The sequence below is a fragment of the Propithecus coquereli genome, unplaced genomic scaffold, assembly GCF_000956105.1.
Source record: "Propithecus coquereli isolate 6110/MARCELLA unplaced genomic scaffold, Pcoq_1.0 Scaffold148, whole genome shotgun sequence".
Classification (NCBI taxonomy): Eukaryota; Metazoa; Chordata; class Mammalia; order Primates; family Indriidae; genus Propithecus; species Propithecus coquereli.
The window spans coordinates 3,218,318-3,223,287 of NW_012139191.1; the positions used below are offsets into that span (position 1 = coordinate 3,218,318).

The window sequence follows — 4,970 nt, forward strand, 5'->3', positions numbered from 1 at the left end:
CCTGTAGTCCCAGCTACTCGGGAGGCTGAGGCAGGAGGATCGCTTGAGCCCAGGAGTTTGAGGTTGCTGTGAGCTAGGCTGACGCTATGGCACTCACTCTAGCTCGGGCAAAAAGAGTGAGACTCTGTCTCAAAAAAAAAAAAAAATAACAAAACCAAACAGCTATTTCCATCTAGATGAAGAAGTGGCTCCAGGTGCACGATTCACATTTTGAGTGGCCACTTGCAGTGCAACTTCGATCATCCGGGGTTTGTCTACGATTCTAGCTGTATGGTGCCCTTCTCTACAATCCCAATAATCCATGCTTTGTGACCTTCACCATGAGGTACTTTAGCTCTGCACAGAACAGAGTTGCTTGCTCATGGGGTGAACAGATCCGAAGGCCTCCTGATGTCTCCGGGCAGGTCGAGCATGTTTCCACGAGCCTTGCTCACAGCAGCCAGCTTGGCCAGCACAGGTTGTGAATCACAAACAACACCTCCTTCCTCTGCTGCTTGGCTGGGTTCGCTGCTTGGCCCCAAATTCCAAAGCCTGTGATGTCGATGGCCTCGTGGGCATTGAACATGTGCATGAGTCCTGCAGCTGTTCTGTTGAGCCTTGCCATGGTCATCATTGCTTCTTGGCATGTCAACTCTACATCTTCTTGGGTAAACACTACTAGTTTAATTTTATTCATTTTTCAGGCATATCCAGCCCCTGATGCACAGTGACTGGGACTTGTGTCCCCAGGGGTTTCATCAACACCAGTTGTGTCCCCTGGCACTGCATCACCTGCATTATCTGGCATGGTAAATTCATTGGGCTGGCAGACAGCTGCAGAGACTCCTCCCAAAACAATCCAGGATTTAGCACTCTTTGGCCACCTGTACAGATGTCCCTGCTTCCTCTGCTGCATCTTTAAAGCCCTGTATAACCAAGGGCACACTTCATCCCCGTCTCTGTGAGGGATTTTATTACTGACTCCAACAAGCCTCGGGATATGGTCACATTCCGCGACCCGCATTGTGTAGAGGTCACTGAGAACATTGGCACATGCTATCCTGCTCAGCACACAGGGGTCGTCTATGGTAGGATAGATATAATCTGTGGTGTCAACCAAGGAAAGGCCATCAGGCCTCAAAGGGATGACACGAGTAACCACTCCAACGCTAAGCCTGGGCATAATGGCTCCCAGAAACTGCACATCTTGGAAGTAGTTCTCTTGTAAGGGTTCTAGCAATTTCTGCAGGACACCTTGGGGCACTTTGTAGCCTGTGTGAGCCCTTCAGTTCAGTGAGTCTGGTTAGTTGGAAGCTCCTGTCCAACTCATAACTGTCCGGGTTAAAGGACTCCCGTGTAGATGTGGTTCTTGGGCCTACACTCCTCACAGCTCAGCCCTGCCCTCTCCTGGTTGGCTGGGTTTTCTTTTCTTTTTTTTTAAGAGATGGGGTCTTGCTTGTTGTGCAGTGGCACAATCACAGCTTGCTGTAACCTCAAACTCCTGGGCTCATGTGATCCTCCCGCCTGGGCCTCCCAAAGTGCTGGGATTATAGGCCTGAGCCACTGTTCCTGGCCTGGCTGGGTTGTTTAAGGATCCACCAGCTCTCTTCATGCCCTGGGCTTCCTCCTAAAAACAGGCCAGGGGTCCTAAACCTTGATTTTTTTATTTGTAAAGTGAAAATAGATACCTCATAGGGTCTCAGGGTGAAATAAAGTTATTAACATTGTGCTTGACTTACAGTAAGTCCCCAATAAATGGTCACTATTGGTGTTATTACTCATAAAATGGCATCATGCGTAACACTAGACTGTAGCCTTTTTTCACTTACCAAAGTATTTTTTTTTTTTTTTTGAGATGGAGTCTCACTCTGTTGCCCAGGCTAGAGTGCCCTGGCATCAGCCTAGCTCACAGCAACCTCAAACTCCTGGGCTCAAGTGATCCTCCTGCCTCAGCCTCCCAAGTAGTTGGGACTACAGGCACGCCCCACCATGCCTGGCTAATTTTTTCTATTTTTAGTAGAGACGGGGGTCTCGCTCTAGCTCAGGCTGGTCTGGAACTCCTGAGCTCAAGTGATCCTCCCGCCTTGGCCTCCCAGAGTGCTAGGATTACAGGCGTGAGCCACCATGCCTGGCCCACAGTCCAGTTTAGAACATTTAAATCACCTGGAAAGGATCCCTCTGTCCACGCATGGCCAATCTTGGTCACATCTCCAGCCCTAGGCAACCCCTGATCTCCACTCTCTTTTATTTAATACTATTTCAATCATTCCAAATCCCTCCTTTAAAGTCAGGCAGTGCTTCCACCCAAACACACATTGTGCACACACCCTAGAGAGGGAGCCTGCGGGCATCTGAGTCATGCAGGGCGTGGTGGGCACAAACCTCGGGCCCTGCAGGAGCAGTCAAGTTCCTAGAAGAAAGATGGTCAGTTCCTTCCTTCCCGTTTCTCTTTCTGTGGAAGAGAAAAGTTTTTAATCAGTGGAGCTGATGAGGCCCCAGGGCCTTGGAGGGTAGATTTGATTGTTCAACATGATAAAATATGTTTAAGAAAAAAACAGCTCACTCAAGAAACACTTTTAAAAAAGAAAAAAAGAAAGAAATAGCCAGGTGTCAACTGGTTCAGTGGCTCCACCTGTATGTGCATCTAGACAGAGAAGGGGAGAGGGTGATTGCTGGACACTGGTGTAGGTTTGTGGTTTTCCCCTGCCCTGTGAACACGTAAGCATTTATATATTAACAGCTCCTTCCCCTCAGCCTGCTCTGCTGCAAGGAAGCCACTGAGTGAGTGACAGCTGGGCAGTGCCTGGTGAGACCAGTCATGGGGTCTAATGCAGTAAATACGTCATTAATTTAGGACCTATTTTCACATAAAGGCGAGGAAATACCAGAAACAACTTCTATCTTCCCTTTAAACTGAGACATTCCATTCTCTACAATTACCTGTAATAAATGTCTCAGGTCAAACAACATACCCTACTAGGGTTGGAAGGATGGGAAACCTAATCTAGCTCTTCTCTTTCAGCCCAAGCTCTAGCTTGTCAGCAAAACTGTTGCAGAAGATTTCTCCTGGACAGGCAGAAACATCTTCGGTGAGGAAGACAGCTACGAAGGAATTCCAACCGAGTTTACAGAGCTGAGTGCTGTCAGTTTCCTTTTCTACTGATAGCTTCTTCCTTTGGGGCAAACTTCCTTCTTAGGGCCTCGGAGAAGACCACAGTGTGGTCCTCCTCCTTCAGTAAACTCCAGTTCAGATCTTGGTCTTTCATCCAGTGAAAGTCCTTCAGGACACCAATCATGTCTGCACAGCTGCTGGCCTTGGACGGAGAGACAACATCGTCCTCTTCAGGTGAGCTGCAGGAAGCTGTGTGTTCTGGGTTGTTAACACTCAGGCCTGGCAGAACAAAGCAGGGGACTGACCGATGGAAGCTCAGGGACCTCTACCTTTGTCTCTTCAGTGATGTCACTAATGACAAAGGAAGTGGTAGAGTGGAATGAAGATGAAGATCCAAAACAAGGTAGAGAAGAAGAGACATTTGAGCTTCCTGCAGATAAGAAATGTGGCATCAGTGAAGCTGAAGCTGCATCAGCTGCCACTGTCTTGGCACTCTGGCTGCACAGGTGGCTGAGGTCATCCTGCAGCTCAGTGGTGCAGCTTAGGGCTGGCAGGGCAGGCCTCTTCAGGGCCAGGAGCCTCTCCTGGGACTCACAGGTTGGGGACTGAGACATTGTGCTGCATGACAACCAAGGGCTGGGCTGCAGGGGCGTGTATCACTCCTGGCCCAGCATGTGTCTCCTCCCCGTCCACAGCAATCCACCCAGTGTCAGCCAGGGCAGGGACTGGAGGTGCATCTCTCAAACTCAGGTCAGAGATGTTGGGCAAGGTCTCAAAAGATGCCTGGAGACATGGCCTCAGGGGTAGGTTGGTCTGGATTCTTCTCACTATACTTCAAGCAGCACGATGTGGCTTGTTTTGTCAGATTGGGATAGTAAGTCACACTGGCTTCCATTCCTGACATTTCAGCAGCTCCTGCACGTGAAGCACAAGGCAGTCACAGGCAGCTGGGGAGGAGGGAGGTGTGACTCCCTATCAGGCCGTCTTGAGGAACACTAGCTTTTTCTTCCTCGGACTCCGGGACTCTCCAAAGGACACTTTTAAGAGAATGAAAAGATAATCCATAGACTGGAAGAAAACATTTGCAAAACATATTGCAGATAAAGGATTTGTATCCAGAATAAACTCAAAACTATTATATAATAAGACAATAACTCAGTAAAGAAAGGGGCAAAGGTTTGAGCAGATATTTCATCAAAGAAGATGTAAGAATGGCAAATAAGGATAAAGCTTTTTTTTTAAAACTTGACAGTCTAGTGTGATAGGTGGATAGTGTTGGTAGCAACTTGAACCTGCTATATTCTTTTTCTTCTTCCACTGCTAAACTTGACTCAAGTCTTGAATTAAAGAATAGAGTACTTCTGCATTCACTGTCTGCCTCTAAAAATAGTTATAGCTCTTCTTCTAGTAGACTTTCTAAAGTTTGTGTAGAGATCTTTTTTCCCTTTGTGAATTATATTCCTCAGAAGAAGCAGTGTGGCTGGCTCTGTTTTCAAATTGATGAATAACTTTTGATTATTGAAGGTAGACCATAACGTCATAGGTCATAGTCTATGGATTGTTTTTCTCATTGTAATAATTCAAGTACTATTTTTTTCCAAATATGTGCTACTCCAAATGGTTGTCCCTCATTTTGCCTTAATTTACTACTACATGATTGGTGTGCATAGCCACTCAAATTAGCATAGGGGTAACAGATCTAGGAATTGCTTACCGATCCCAAATTTCATTTTTAATCTTCCCAATGTTGACATTCTACTGAATCTTGCTTTATTGAACCACCTTTAAATCTAATCCTGGGAATGTTGGAATTATTACTAGTAAATTGACTAAAGTTAGGTTTCTTGTTCACCTAGCCACAGAACTATTTCATCTTTGA

The 4,970-nt window shown here is 46.7% G+C and overlaps 2 pseudogenes; both read right to left on the minus strand.

Moving 5' to 3' along the window:
- Nucleotides 1-162: 162 nt before the first annotated feature.
- On the minus strand, nt 163-2,949 carry LOC105806864 (annotated as a pseudogene).
- A 173-nt stretch (nt 2,950-3,122) lies between these two features.
- On the minus strand, nt 3,123-3,995 carry LOC105806886 (annotated as a pseudogene).
- Nucleotides 3,996-4,970: the final 975 nt, after the last annotated feature.